Consider the following 16,955-nt stretch of genomic DNA (forward strand, 5'->3'; position numbering starts at 1 on the left):
AGTGAAGAAGCAACTCTGGGATGCTGGCCTTCTAGGCAGAGTCGCAAAGAAAAAGCCATATCTCAGACTGGCCAATAAAAATAAAAGATTAAGATGGGCAAAAGAACACAGACACTGAACAGAGGAACTCTGCCTAGAAGGTCAACATCCCGGAGTCGCCTCTTCACTGTTGACGTTGAGACTGGTGTTTTGCGGGTAAGATTTAATGAAGCTGCCAGTTGAGGAGTTGTGAGGCGTCTGTTTCTCAAACTAGACACTCTAATGTACTTGTCCTCTTAATCAGTTGTGCACCGGGGCCTCCCACTCCTCTTTCTATTCTGATTAAAGCCAGTTTGCGCTGTTCTGTGAAGGGAGTAGTACACAGCGTTGTACGAGATCTTCAGTTTTTTGGCAATTTCTCGCATGGAATAGCCTTCATTTCTCAGAACAAGAATAGACTGACCATTTTGAGCCTGTAATCGAACCCATGAATGCTGATGCTCCAGATACTCAACTAGTCTAAAGAAGGCCAGTTTTATTGCTTCTTTAAATCAGAACAACAGTTTTTAGCTGTGCTAACATAATTGCAAAAGGTTTTTCTAATGATCAATTACCCTTTTAAATGATAAACTTGGATTAGCTAACACAACGTTTCATTGGAACACAGGAGGGATGGTTGCTGATAATGGGCCTCTGTACGTCTATGTAGATATTCCATAAAGAATCAGCCGTTTCCAGCTACAAATATCATTTACAACATTAACAATGTCTACACTGTATTTCTGATCAATCTCATGTTATTTTAATAGATAAAACATTTGCTTTTCTTTCAAAAATAAGGACATTTCTACGTGACCCCAAACTTTTAAACGGTAGTGTATATCAAGCAAGTATTTTTATATTCCACAGGTATTATCAGATTCACTTTTCTTCAGATAATTATCAGACTCAAGTAAAAAAAAATGCTGTAAACACACAAATACAAATTCTCACAAAAGTAGTCCACTGGGCCATTACTAGTCCTGTATTAGCGGACTGATATAGATGTCTTCAAAGCGGCTAACTACTTCCAGCGGCTCTGGAGAGTGATGAATGTGCTGCTAACGAACAAATCACTGTTAATAATTCCACTCGTTCACAGAGGCATGCACGATTAGAGTTCAGACAGATCAAAAAGATAAGCATTCTGAGCTTTGATCACCGCTGGGAGCAATATATAGATGTTGGCCCATAATTGATTTTCTTTACTGTGTACAAAATATATATTTTTACTATTAAATATGTTTTAAATTAGAGGAAATTACAGAGGTCCAGACCTTGGTGTCCTCCTATGTTTTTACGGCCCTGCGGGGGAGGGGTCTATATTAAAGAATGAATTTGTATTTTCCCCAATTTCGTGACTACGATCTTTTCTCATCGCTGCAACTCCCCAACTGGCTCAGGAGAGGCGAAGGTCAAGTCATGTGTCTTTCAAAACATGACCCACCAAGCCGTGCTTCTTAACACCCGCTTGCTTAAACTGGAATCCAGTTGCACCAATGTGTCAGAGGAAACACCATTCAACTGATGACCGGAGTCAGCCTGCAGGTGCCCAGCCCACCACAAGGAGTTGCTAGAGCGTGATGAGCCAAGTAAAGCCCCCCCCAGCCAATCTCGGACAATGCTGAGCCAATTGTGCGCCGCCCTATGGGACTGCCCAATCACAGCCGATCGTGACACACGGGATCGAACCCCAGGCTGTAGTGACCCCGCAACGTGGTGCCTTAGACCGCTGCGCCACTCAGGAGGCCATTAAAGAACACTCTAAAAGATTCCCTCCCTTTTATTGTGCCGTACACTTAAGGATTCCATTGATCATTTGGTGTGTCTAAATACAAAGTGCCATTGGTGTAACTCAATTTAATTGTGAGCAAAACGATTAATCACATCGATTTAGTCAATTATTTTTAAAGGGTAATTAACTAAAACGACCAAAACATTGTTATTGGTGTTACTCTACTGGTGTCACAATGTTACCATAATGGTAAACATGATTTAAAGTCATTAAGCTGCCATATCAGTTGATTTATAATGGGAAGATGTACCCAAATACATTTAAATTAATACAAAATCAACAAACATGTATATATGCCCAAATGCCACCGCAATTCAAGAACAACCCTTGAACATTCAAGTTTCAAACCAACAGTTGGTTGCCTGCTGTTCTAGACAGACAGACAGACAGGATAAGTAAGATCTATTTTTCTCTCTCTCTCTTCCAGGTCGATTCAGGGGATACAGGAAACAACAGTCTGATCACTTCTGTACCATCCACATTAATGCCCACGTATGCCCACGTATCCATGTGGAGTGGATACGCAGGCATCTCAGAAAGTACAGCACAAATAAAAATGATAGCCAGAGTTTGTCTCATTCACCATCACCCATGTGAATGTGTTCTGCACTTCTTTAAACTGTTCTTACCATATCATTTATATGCTAAATACTGTAGGCCAAATTGTCAAATTGTCTCTTTCTGTCTTGTAGTCTGATATGCACCACGTGTACAGCTCAATCCCCGACAGACCAGCAAACTCATAGTGAAACCACAACTGTCACTTTCTCTAGCTACAGATCCCAGAATACCCCTCTCATATAATGTCATATGTCTGTTCCGCTCAACAAGTTAAATGCTCGTCTTTCACAGGATGCTGTATATAGAGCATGTTTTGAGTTTAATGGTCAGACAATAAGACTTCCTGTTAAACACCTACCTATCTCTTACGCCTGTCTCTGTTATTGTATTTCTATTTCTCATGTTTTTATTCTGATAAACTGAGGTGGCTTAATAAGTATATTGGCTTTTTATTCATCTGTTTAGCTAATTCCATTAGCTGTCAGTTAAGCAAACTGTAAAACAACACCAACATCCACCTTACACATAAAAGCAACTGTTGAAGTTGAACCAAACCTCAGATACCTCAGATACATTCAACAGACACTATGGTTACATTTAACATCTTTACCAGACTATTTAGATATGAAAACCCAAACTAAATACAGCCTCTAAAAATACCAACATGAGAAACAAATGAGTGCTTCTGACAATTACTGTAAGCACCTCAAGATGTCAAAAGACATGTCGTGTTGTTGAGTTTCAGAGCCAGACATGGAGTCACAGCCAGAATATTAACTGTTAACTTTTATCAAAGTTGCCACAGTCAAAAAGGCCTCAAATAAAACATATGAATTTACTCTGACAGTGAAGCTAATGCTTTTAGGTTCATTTTATATTTTAGGATCAAAATATAACTACAGAACTTTGACTGATTGACCTTCCCCCAACCTCATGATGTGAGACACTACTTGATAGTTAATGGACTTTGTGGTTTTCCTGCGAGGAAGTTTCTCATCTACCTCTCTATTCAAACCGTTCTCTCAGTCACAGACACCATACTCCTAGTAGTTTGTGAGAGTCGGAGGATCTGTGAAAATGGTGTTGTTCACCCCTGATATGGCTGCTCATCTGTTTTTGGTCATCCTCCTTGTCTGTGAGTTATTCCTCCATTCCAAGTTCTTGTAGTAGTCTACAGCTATAACTGTGGTAAGTTGATGTCTCAATTTATCAGTCCATTCTACTTTTGAATATGTAATTTTTTGCCTAGAGGGGTATTGCCGTTGCTACTAAATAACGTGAGCTCAATAAGATGTCTGATCTGAAGTAATAATGTCATGATCTTGTGTGAATAGTTACTAACATTATGATGGTGCGCCAGTCTATCAATCTCTCCAGTGTTAGGTCCAGTGTTGGGTCCAGGACGGTGGGCCTCGAGGGCGGTGTGGTCACCTGCTAATGAGAGTGGCCAGTAGGGGAGCAGTGTTGCTGTAAGGGGGGCAGAGAGGCCTGCTGCTCCTCCACACTCCATGGCATTCTCCTGCATCAGACACAGGGCACAGGCATCACAGGAGTTTCAGACCATAGAAATGAATTAATACATACACTATGTATCTATATGGTTCAGACAATATACAGATGGTCACATATGATTAATGTCGTGTTATTAAACACTCATAAACAGGCGTTCATGTACTCTGTGTAATCACAGAATTGTGACGCATACGCACACACATATCTACATACTGCGTACCTCGGGGTGAAAAGGATGACACGATTCTGGCCGCTTTCTGTCTTTCTGAAACTTCAGCCTATCACATTTCAGAGACTCATTGTGTGCAGAGGGGTTAAGGATAGAAATACTGATGATGAACCACACCTCAGATACATTTAACTGATACTGTGGTGACCGTTTCTGCAACATCATTCTAGCATGATGAGAAAACCAAACCGTAATGCACGCTTCATAAATAGCTACATGTATCAGATATGGATTAATACCTCTGACAATGAAGAAGCTATTCACATTCACACAAAACTAAAGTCTAAGTTCAGAGTTCACTTACTGTTAACTTACAAAACCCATTTACTTACAAAACATTTATACTAAAAAACACACAAAAGCTTTGCACAAAAAATCCACTCAAACACCTCAAACTTATTGAGGGTTAGTAAAGGATGAATATTTAATCGCTATTTGTGAATTTATGAAACCTGTGCCGGTGGAAAAATATTTTGATGTGGGGCGCCGTCCTCAAACAATCATATGGCAGGCTTTCGCTGTAAAGCCTACTGTAAATCGGACACTGCAGTTAGATTAACAAGAATTTAAGCTTTCAACCGATATAAGACGATTGTATGTACCCAAATGTTTAATATCCATAATTTTATGATTATTTATTTGAATTGCGTATCCTCCAGTTTCACCGGAAGTTGTCCCGCTAGCGGGACGCCTATCCCAGACCTAACGCATGAAATTACCCTGTATTGTGTATACACCATCAACACACAGGTTAAGTGAGTTTATCGGTGCCTAATACACAGGTAAGGTAACTGTGTTACAAGTACCTGGCACAGCCCTCACTGTCGATGTTTCCCGTGGTCTCTTTGATGGTACGCTCAGAGACGAAGGCAGGGTACTCCGTGTCACATGGCACCATCATGGTCTTTCCCCTTGACCTTTGGGCTGGAAATGGTACATGTAAATCTTAACATAATAAAAACACGAAAGACTCACACACACACATGCATGTGTGCCTGCACCCACACACACACCTCAAGGTATATTCTTGCACACACTGACCTTTGACTGAGAGATCAACATGCCACCAGCTGTAAAGGTTGAACTCCAGCAGGAAACTGATAAGGAAAACACAAACATACATTGATATAATAGTACCATAATATGTACCATGGATGATAATCAGTGCATCTCATTATTTTATCGTATCACGGTGATTATTTTATTATTCTCACATGACAAGTTTGGTCAGGGTTGGGAGAGAAGACATTAAATAATTAGCATTGACTGGATGTATGTAAGTCTGATGAGTAGTTTAGGGACAGTATGTACATGTGATAATATTTAGAGACAGTACTTACAAGTGATAATATTTAGGAAAGGTACTTACATGTGATAATATTTAGGGGCAGTACTTACATGTGACAATACTTAGGGACAGTACTTATATGTGACAATATTTAGGGGCAGTACTTACATGTGATAATATTTAGGGGCAGTACTTACATGTGATAGAGAGCGTGCGCTGTCACTGCTGCCAGCATACTCTCTACAGAGAGCCTGGTAGTCATACAGAGTGATCCTAGAGAGAAGAGAAAATAGACCATTCATTGTGTGTGTGTGTGTGTGTGTGTGTGTGTGTGTGTGTGTGTGTGTGTGTGTGTGTGTTCAGGGTATGACTGTAACATGATTTCTCCTCTAACCTTTTGAAGGAGCCCATGAGAAGCAGCTTGTTCATAACAGCACTCTCCACCTCTCCAAAGAACAGCCCCGCCTGAGGAAGAAGATGTTTATTTAAATGTAAATACTAGGAACCAGGGGAGCTACAGGACACACACGTCTAGTATATTATTAATGGTACCTGAGAGTAGTCCTCTGTGACCAGAATAAATCCGTTGTTGTCAATAAGGTAACACTTGATGTCCTGTTAGAAAAAAAGAAAGGAACATTAATTCAGATCTTCAAAGCATGACATCATTTAATAATTCAACACTGAGAGGAAACAAAGAAAGGTCACAGACAGTACAGACAGGAAGTAGAAAAGCTGAGACACGGACCACAGGCTAAGAAACAGGAAGTAGCATGAGCCAGTGACAGACAGCTACTGTCTGGTATTACCTCATTATCACAGCTAATGGAGCACTTCCCATCCAGAGCAGCACACTGGATCGAATCAATAAGATGAATAAATTATTAGAATAATCCATAAAGCATGTCTCACAGCACTGGATATTGTGTGTGTGTGTGTGTGTGTGTGTGTGTGTCTACCTGTCTACTAGCGGTCCAGAACTTCCTCTGAAAGAATTCCAGCTTCATCTGAATCCCAACGCCTATAGTGGGTTTTAACAAAAACACAAACAGAACACAATCAGCACACTGTACATCTAGAAGAGGATTTAAAAATGTATTAAAGAGTTTCTTCACGTCTTCAAAGGAGGCTTAATATCGTTTAAAACATTACAGTTACAAGCCTATAACAGGTACAGTAGCTCTCTATGTCAGGGAGAAGTTAAGGGAGAAGTTAGGGGCTTTTCAGGGAGCTTACAAGCAACAATAGGCGACTTCCTGTCATCCAGCAGTTGTATGGCAGTGCTGGCCCAAACCACACTCTTATTCTCATTTCCTGGAGTAAAACAGGAACACAGAGAAGCACCGATATTAGCCTCAATCAACAAATGTTGTGTAAATGGAAAATAACAATTCCTACTCTTTCAATAGATCTTATAAAATACACTATATATTCCATTCCACCCTCAGCACCTCAGCATAATTCATCACAGCTGGAAAACCAAGTCACAGAAACAGAAGGGAATACTCCTTTTCTAGCCAAAAGATGGCGCCATACCCACAGATTTCAGCAGGCAATAGCAACCCACAGCACTACACTCAGTGATGGAATCCCATCAATAGCCTACAACCAGGGTGTTTGAAGTGATTCTGACACAGAGAGAGGGATGTGTTCTTATGAAAATAAACAGTTCTGGTACAGAGCACTACAGAACCTCTGGGGACAGGGATTGTTGGAGGAGGTTATAGTATTAAACAGGGGAGGTGATAGTAAAGGAGGGATATTTTACAACAGACTAAGGGATGAGAGCAGTTAGAGGAAGGTAGAGGCTGGTAGACAACAGGGAACAACAGTGTGATCCTGATCCTCTCTTTCCCTCAGTGGGAAGAAAGTGGGGCACATTAATTACAGACAGCAGTGAGAGAGATGAGCTGTACAACACAACCCAGCTTCTCTAATATACAGTAGCTCACTCTCCCTAACTTGTGATTGAGTGTCATCTGCAGCCTATTTTCCACCCCCACACCCCACTCAATAGATCTATTTAGTTAACCCTGTGTACTGTATCTCTGTGGGTTACCGTGGCGATTCAAAGTGTCTCTGATAGGTTTTACCATGATGATTCAGTGAATCTGTGTCTCTGATATAGGGTGTAGATAGCCTCTTCGCTCAGTTTGACTTGCACACATTAATCTAGTCTCCTGTCACTGCAGGCGACATCCCGTACCCCGAAAACATATTTATCAGCCCCTCTGATTTACCTATCTCCGTTAAACTTTTCCCGTCACAAGGCAAATCTGTACCAGATGTCATGGTAATTTGTCATATTACTTTGTGAATATGAACTCTTCATGGCCAGAAAAGGTGAGGAATTGATTATGCAATGGTTATGATATATTTATTCATTATGTTTATAAATTAATATTCTGCCCTACCAAGCAAAAAGGCAGTAACTACTCACAGCGTGGAACTGAGAAAAATGGCTTCCAAGTTGAATTGTCCAGCCAAATGAATTCTGGGGAGATCATTTGAGATGTGGTGATGTGGCCTTACTATTAGTTAATATTTTATTCATGTTGACCCTGAACTCTGACATGACCTTTGACCCTTAAACAGCAGTTACTGCCTTCTTCCTTGGCATGATATGTTCCAAATGGCAGGGTAATACCAAAGCAAAGAGCAGTGTTTGCTTAGTTTACTATTCTTCTCATGTATGTTATTAATAAAAGAGCAGTGTAATTACTGACAGTGAAGCGGAGTTCAAACTGTATTATTCGTGTGACTTCCACTAAGATACCAGTTGTATTTACATGGAGATGTAGGTTCTGCGACAGTCACATTACATACTGTGTTTTACAACTAGCCCTTGTTATAAGAATACATGTGAAAAGCAGCACTGATATTGTTTGAATTACATTAAATTATTACCTATCTTGTAATATATAATGATGCATTGGAACATGGTAGAAGTATGGCATAGGGTAATACTAATTATAAAAATTACCATGAGATTGCAAAGTAAATTATTTGTATAAACTACCTACTCATATATGGGTTTTTCTTTATTTTGTACTATTTTCTACATTGTAGAATAATAGTGAAGACATCAAAACTATGAAATAGCACATATGGAATCATGTAGTAAGCAAAAAAGTGTTAAACAAATCAAAATATATTTTATATTTGAGATTCTTCATATAGCCACCCTTTGCCTTGATGACAGCTTTGCACACTCTTGGCATTCTTTCAACCAGCTTCACCTGGAATGCTTTTCTAACAGTCTTGAAGGAGTTCCCACATATGCTGAGCACTTGTTGGCTGCTTTTCCTTCACTCAAAATATATTTTATATTTGAGATTCTTCAAATAGCCACCCTTTGCCTTGATGACAGCTTTGCACACTCTTGGCATTCTTTCAACCAGCTTCACTTGGAATACTTTTCTAACAGTCTTGAAGGTGTTCCCACATATGCTGAGCACTTGTTGGCTGCTTTTCCTTCACTCTGTGGTCCGACTCATCATTGGTTAGAGTATTGGGCCAGTAATCGAAAAGTTGCTAGATCAAATCCCGGAGCTGACAAGGTAAAAATATGTCGTTCTGCCCCCGAACAAGGCAGTTAACTTCTCTAGGGAATGTGGGACGATAGCGTCCCACCTCGTCAACAGCCAGTAAAACTGCAGGGCGCCAAATTCAAAACAACAGAAATCCCATAATTTAAATTCCTCAAACATACAAGTATTTTACACCATTTTAAAGATACACTTGTAAATCCAGCCAAAGTGTCTGATTTCAAAAAGGTTTTACGACGACAGCACACCAAACGATTATGCTAGGTATGAGCCAAGTCACAGAAAAAGACAGCCATATTTCCAGCTAAAGAGAGCAGTAACAAAAAGCAGAAATAGAGATAAAATTAATCACTAACCTTTGATGATCTTCATCAGATGACACTCATAGGACTTCATGTTACACAATACATGTATGTTTTGTTCGGTAAAGTTCATATTTATATCCAAAAATCTGAGTTTAGGCAAGACGCTACTGTCTCACTTGGCAAAAAGCCTGAGAAATTGCAGAGCGCCATATTCAAATTAATTACTATGAAAATTACTATAAAATCAAACTTTCATTAAATCACACATGAAAGATACCAAATTAAAGCTACACTGGTTGTGAATCCAGCCAACATGTCAGAATTGAAATAGGCTTTTCGGCGAAAGCAAACAATGCTATTATCTGAGTATAGCAACATTGTAAACAAAGCGAGAAGCATATTTTAACCCTGCAGGCGCGACACAAAACGCAGAAATAAGAATATAATTCATGCCTTACCTTTGACGAGCTTCTGTTGTTGGCACTCCAATATGTCCCATAAACATCACAAATGGTCCTTTTGTTCGATTAATTCCGTCGATATATATGCAAAATGTCCATTTATTTGGCGCGTTTGATCCAGAAAAACACAGGTTCCAACTTGCTCAAACGTGACAACAAAATATCTCAAAGGTTACCTGTAAACTTAGCCAAAAAATTTAAAACTACTTTTGTAATACAACTTTAGGTATTTTTTTACGTTAATAATCGATAAAATTGAAGACGGGATGATCTGTGTTCAATACAGGATTAAAACGAAATGTAGCATGCCTTCTGTTTGATTGAAGCGCATGTCCAGGACACCTGGAGTGACTCGACTTCAAGATGGCCGTATTTCTTCATTACACAAAGGAATAACCTCAACCTATTTCTCAGGACTGTTTACATCCAGTGGAAGCCATAGGAACTGCAAGCAATTCGCTTAGAAATCTGGTTTCTCAGTGAAACCTCATTAAAAAGACAGAGACCTCAAAAAAAAGAATTCGGAATGGTTTGTCCTCGGGGTTTCGCCTGCTAAATAAGTTATGTTATATTCACAGACATGTTTCAAACAGTTTAAGAAACTTCAGAGTGTTTTCTATCCAAATCTAGGAATAATATGCATATCTTATCTCCTGGGGATGAGTAGCCGGCAATTGAATTTGGGTATGCTTTTATCCAAACGTGAAAATGCTGCCCCCTACCCTAGAGAAGTTAACCCACTGTTCCTAGGCTGTCATTGTAAATAAGAAATTGTTATTAACTGACTGGCCTAGTTAAATAAAGGTCAAATAAAACATTTAAATAAATCATGTCAAAGTGGAATTATGTCAGCAAAAAAAAAGTGTCAATGAGTATTCAACACCTTTGTTATGGAAATCAAAAATAAGTTCAGAAGTAAAATTTTGCTGAACAAGTTGCATAATACTTTGCATGGACTCACTCTGTGTGCAATAATAGTGTTTAACGTGATTTTTTATGACTACCTAATCTCTGTACCCCACACATGCAATTATCTGTAAAGTCGGTCAGTCGCGTTGTGAATTTCAAACACAGATTCAACCAACAATACCAGGGAGGTTGTCTAATGCCTCACAAAGGACACTTATTGGTAAAATTGCACAATTACACTTTGGATGGTGTATCAATATAAACAGTCACAACAAAGATACTGGCATCATTCCTAATTTAGCTGCCGGAGAGGAAGAAACTCGCTCAGAGATTTTACCATGAGGCCAATGGTGACTTTAAAACAGTTACAGAGTTTAATGACGCGCAGCCGCACCTTCTCCACGCTGCTCTTTGTCGTCCTTCTCGCTTTCCTGTGGAAGAACTGGGAGGTCATCTCGCAGTAACTGGATGGCTTCCTGATGTCCCCGATTTGACCTACAGGGGTGGGGCTCTCTCAATGAGTGAGGAAGGGAGGCGACGGCGGGCTGTGGCTCCCTGAACAATGAGGGACAGAGGCGGGGCCTGGTGTGAGGGGCGGGGTATGACTGATTAACCTTTCATTGCTACTCATCCCGGATCCGGGAGCATCCTCATCAAAAAAGCTGACTAGCATAGCCTAGCCTAACGCGACAGGGATATCATATAATATAATTTTCATGAAATCACAAGTCCAATACAGCAAATGAAAGATAAACATCTTGTGAATACAGCCATCATTTCCGATTTTTTAAATGTTTTACAGCGAAAACACAATATGTATTTCTATTAGCTAACCACAATAGCAAAAGACTCAACCGCATATTTTCACAATTTTTCTACCGCATAGGTAGCTATCACAAAACCGACCAAATAGAGATATAATTAGTCACTAACCAAGAAACAACTTCATCAGATGACAGTCTTATAACATGTTATACAATAAATGTATGTTTTGTTCGAAAATGTGCATATTTGAGGTATAAATCATAGTTTTACATTGCAGCTACCATCAAAAATATCACTAAAGCAGCCAGAATAATTACAGAGAGCAACGTGAAATACCTAAATACTCATCATAAAACATTTATGAAAAATACATGGTGTACAGCAAATGAAAGATAAACATCTTGTGAATCCAGCCAATATTTCAGATTTTTTAAGTGTTTTACAGCGAAAACACAATATAGCATTATATTAGCTTACCACAATAGCCAAACACACAACCGCATTTATTCACCGCAAAGATAGCATTAGCAAAAACCAGCAAAAGATATAAAATTAATCGCTAACCTTGACCAACTTCATCAGATGACAGTCTTATAACATCATGTTACACAATACATATATGTTTTGTTCGAAAATGTGCATATTTAGAGGTACAAATTGTGGTTTTACATTGTGAATACGTAGCCAAAATGCACAAAATTCTCCGGAGATATTTTGGACAGTCACCTAATCTAATCAAAGAACTCATTATAAACTTTACTAAAAAATACATGTTGTACAGCAAATGAAAGATACACTGGTTCTTAATGCAACCGCTGTGATAGATTTTTAAAAATAACTTTAGTACGACATACAGCTTGCGTTATTGCGAGACAGCGCCCGCTAAAAGGGCGGAGAATAGGACTAAACATTTTCCACAGAAATACGAAATAACATCATAAATTGTTCTTACTTTTGTTGAGCTTCCAGCAGAATCTTGTACAAGGAGTCCTAGGTCAAGAATAAATCGTTGTTTGGTTTTAGAATGTCCTCTTCTCCTGTCGAATTAGCAACCGTAGCTAGCCATGTGGCGCGAACATGCCCCAATTCTCCTGACGCAAAGAAAGGAAAATTCCAAAACTCGCAATAAACGTTGAATAAACTGATACAACTCGGTTGAAAAAAACTACTTTATGATGTTTTCATCACATCTATCAAATAAAATCAGAGCCGGAGATACCTACCGTGTATACCGAACGCTTTTCAGAAGCCAATGTCGATGTCCTTCCCGCGCCTAGGTAGAGAAAGGAAATTGTGGTCACGTCATTCCAAGAGCTCTTGTTCGACCTCAGATCAAGCTAGACACCCCATTCCACCTTCCACTGCCTGTTGACATCTAGCGGAAGGCGTATGCAGTGCATGCAAATCCATAGAAATTAGGCAATTGAATAGGCAGGCCTTGGAACAGAGCATCGTGCCAAATGAGTTCTGTTTTACTCACAGATATAATTCAAACAGTTTTAGAAACTTGAGAGTGTTTTCTATCCAATAGTAATAATAATATGCATATTGTACGATCTAGAATAGAGTACGAGGCAGTTTAATTTGGGCACGAGTTTTCCAAAGTGGAAACAGCGCCTCCATATTGACAAGAAGTTAACAAACCCGTACTCTGCCTCTGATGCATGTGGTGGAGCCAGGCCAGCACAAAGGATGGGCTTAGCGGAAAGGAGGAGGATGATGAGGAGCCAGTGAAATTGTTTACACGTGGAATACATTTTCTTGCTTTAGAATTGATTCAAGTGGTACTGAATTTGTTTCTTATTGTTATTGCAGTCCTTAATGGAGATGCTTGAGGTCTTTCTCTTGTGGCAGGATTGGGAAGGTAAACAGCTGGCATGTTGATGATCCACATGGCTAGTGACTTTACCCTTTTTTTGCTCTCCTTTTCTCTCCACCCAAAATCTCTCTTCCTTTTCTCTCTTTAACTCTAAAATCTCTCCTTTCTCCCTTTTCTTACTCCCAATATGTTCTCTTCCGTGTTTGTCTTCCTCTGCCCCTCTTTTCAATCACGCCAGTCTTTGCCCATTTCACCAAATCACTCTTCTTTCTGGGAGGATTGATGTGACTAGCTACAGTGCACTGCTGTGGACAAAATCAAATGTATCACTGGATCAAGCAAGTGATGGGTTCTTGACTTAATTCTATTGGACGAGCTAAACGCGACGTTGGGCCTGATTGGTTCAGGACTGAGTCGGAATATGCTCAGCTTGAAGCCCCGCACTCTTGGCCTGGCCTGTTGGATCTGCCCCTGCTGAGACTATAAATGAATCTATAAACTGAATGAACATACTTGAAGAGCTGTGAAACTGCTCAGTCTTTCAGTGCTTCCGTACTGTTTCTATTAGTGTCAATGAAATATACACTTTTGATTTTTTTAAACAAATAAACATGCAGTTTTAAAAATGAAGGATTGAGTCAACACACCCAGTTTCTATTTCAACCTCATGATTTTGATGTGTAGAAAATATTGCCAATATTGACAAGCTAGTCGAGCTCTAACAATGTTCTCGAAGATGGAAGGCAGGCAAGACCTTTCTAGCCAATGATGGCAGATAAGTGTGACCGAGTCATAGATTCCAATTCCAAGATGGTGTAGCAGTGCAGACGTGGTTTGTTGTCCTCTCGTTTACTTTTTGTATTTTTCGTCTTTTTTGTATATATTCCAATTTATTTTTAAATCTCTTTTTCCATTTTTTAAATAAATATACCTTCCGGTTACCCGCCTCACTCGGACCCGCTATTTTTTTAGACCCTATAGCCCAAACTTTCATCAGAAGTTAGCCAGCTAATTAGCTAAGTTACTAGCCATTTAGTCATTGTTAGCCACTGCTAGCGGCATTTACCCTCTGCTCATGCACCAGACGTTTTTTTTTAGCCTGTATAATACCTGCCAGCCTAGGACTGTTTTTCTCCACTACAACGCCAGATTCCTGCCGTAAACCCCTGGACCATTGATCATCACAGCTAGCTATCTTCAACTGAGTGACCCAGCCCCGAAGCTAGCTCTGAGCCAGGCGCATCTCCCGGCTAGCAAACGGAATTCCTACAACTACAATACCTCTTTCGCCATCTGGCCCGGTCCCTTCGTCGACACGGCGCCCCGTCGTACCACCCCGACTGGTCTGCAGACGTAATTCCATCAGCTGTGCCTTCAACCGGCATTTGACGGACGACGGAGCAGATGCTTCTACCTACCCCGGACTGGTAACTTTAAACGCTATGTCTCCCGCGTGCTAGCGTAGTAACGACTACCTAGCGGTTTCCCTGTTTCATATATTGCTGTACACTGGGCTCTATGATCACTTGGCTACATAGCTGATGCCTGCTGGACTGTTCATTTATCACGGTACTCCACTTTGTTTACCTATGTTTATCTGTCGCCCTAGCCCCGAACTCAGGCCCTGTGTGTAGTTAACCGACCCTCCCAGCCCATTCATCGCCATTTTACCTGTTGTTGTTGACTTAGCTGATTAGCTGTTGTTGTCTTACCCATTGTTGACTTAGCTAGCTCTCCCAATCAACACCTGTGATTGCTTTATGCCTCGCTTTATGTCTCTCTCAAATGTCGATATGCCTTGTATACTGTTGTTTAGGATAATTATCCTTGTTTTAGTTTACTGCGGAGCCCCTAGTCCCACTGTACATGCCTTAGATACCTCCTTTGTCCCACCTCCCACACATGCGGTGACCTCACCCAGTATTACCAGCATGTCCAGAGATGCAACCTCTCTTATTATCACTCAATGCCTGGGCTTACCTCCACTGTACGAGCACCCCACCATACCCCTGTCTGCACATTATGCCCTGAATCTATTCTAACACGCCCATAAATCTGCTCCTTTTATTCTCTGTCCCCAACGCACTAGACGACCAGTTTTGCTAGCCTTTAGCCGTACCCTCATCCTACTCCTCCTCTGTTCCTCGGGTGATGTGGAGGCTAAGCAAGTCCCTGCGTGTCCCCAGGCACTCTCATTTATTGACTTCTGTAATTGAAAAAGACTTGATTTCATGCATGTTAACATCAGTAGCCTCCTCCTTAAGTTTGTTTTACTCACTGCTTTAGCACACTCCGCCAACCCCGATGTCCTTGCCGTGTCTGAATCCTGGATTAGGAAGGCCAACAAAAATTCTGAGATTTCCATACCCAACTACAACATTTTCCGTCAAGATAGAACTGCCAAAGGGGGAGGAGTTGCAACCTACTGCAGAGATAGCTTGCAAAGTTCTGTCATACTTTCCAGGTCTATGCCCAAACAGTTCGAGCTTCTAATTTTTAAAATGAATCTCTCCAGAAATAAGTCTCTCACTGTTGCCACCTGTTATAGACCCCCCTCAGCTCCCAGCTGTGCCCTGGACACCATATGTGAATTGATTGCCCCCCATCTATCTTCAGAGTTTGTTCTGTTCAGTGACCTAAACTGGGATATGCTTAACACCCCAGCAGTCCTACAATCTAGCTAGATACCCTCAATCTCACACAAATTATCAAGGAACCTACCAGGTACAACCCTAAATCCGTAAACATGGGCGCCCTCATAGATATTATCCTGACCAACTTGCCCTCCAAATACACCTCTGCTGTTTTCAATCAGGATCTCAGCGATCACTGCCTCATTGCCTGCATCCGCTATGGGTCCGCGGTCAAACGAGCACCCCTCATCACTGTCAAACGCTCCCTAAAACACTTCTGCGAGCAGGCCTTTCTAATCGACCTGGCCCAGGTGTCCTGGAAGGATATTGACCTCATCCCGTCAGTCAAGGATGCCTGGTCGTTCTTTAAAAGTAATTTCCTCACCATCTTAAATAAGCATGTCCCTTTCAAAAAATATAGAACTAAGAACAGATATAGCCCTTGGTTCACTCCAGACCTGTTTGCCCTTGACCAGCACAAAAACATCCTGTGGCGGACTGCAATAGCATCGAATAGTCCCCACGATATGCAGCTTTTCAGGGAAGTCAGGAACCAATACACACAGTCAGTCAGGAAAGCAAAGGCTAGCTTGCTTTTGTGGACTTCCTGAGTTTTGCATCCTGAAAGATGAAAATGACAGGTTTGCAATGCTGCTGGTTTGTGGTAGCATTTACCATTTGAGATTCAATTTAACCATGGTAAAGCCCAATTAGGGAACAGTACCAATGAGAAAAGTGTAAAAAAAGTCCCTATACACCAAAATCACTTGAACAATGCCAATAGTCAGAACATAACTGACACCACACTTGCCTCTGAAGGTTTCTCCTTCTGCTTTTTGGCTGTAGCCTTTTTCTTCTCAGCTTCTAGAGACAAGAGTTAGTGATGTGTGTGTATGCATGCAATCATGGACACAATGAGGAGAAGTGAGATACCCATACAAGTCATTGAATGAGCAATTTTAAATGTCCTCCATTGCAATGGGTGTAACTCAATAACAATGATCCCATACAATTGGGCAGATTATAGGGTGATGTCTAAATCCTAGGAGTGATGAGCACAATCAATTCAGTGGATTCAGTTTACCGGCTTCCTTGTCCTTAGTCTTCTTGGC

General features: G+C 40.6%; 1 protein-coding gene and 1 long non-coding RNA gene across 2 annotated transcripts in view; one reads left to right on the forward strand and one right to left on the reverse strand.

Moving 5' to 3' along the window:
• The window catches only part of LOC139564024 (uncharacterized), a 108,276-nt gene that overhangs the window by 78,505 nt on the left and 12,816 nt on the right, over positions 1–16,955 (forward strand). The gene's annotated exons all lie outside the window — the stretch shown is intronic.
• On the reverse strand, positions 5,955–6,718 carry LOC139551018 (uncharacterized). The gene is made up of 4 exons (XR_011670181.1): positions 6,640–6,718; positions 6,363–6,424; positions 6,213–6,257; positions 5,955–6,018 (listed from the first exon to the last, which is right to left on the reverse strand). It is a non-coding gene; the product is annotated as an uncharacterized lncRNA (long non-coding RNA).

This window comes from Salvelinus alpinus, chromosome 2, assembly GCF_045679555.1.
Source record: "Salvelinus alpinus chromosome 2, SLU_Salpinus.1, whole genome shotgun sequence".
In the NCBI taxonomy this organism is placed as follows: Eukaryota; Metazoa; Chordata; class Actinopteri; order Salmoniformes; family Salmonidae; genus Salvelinus; species Salvelinus alpinus.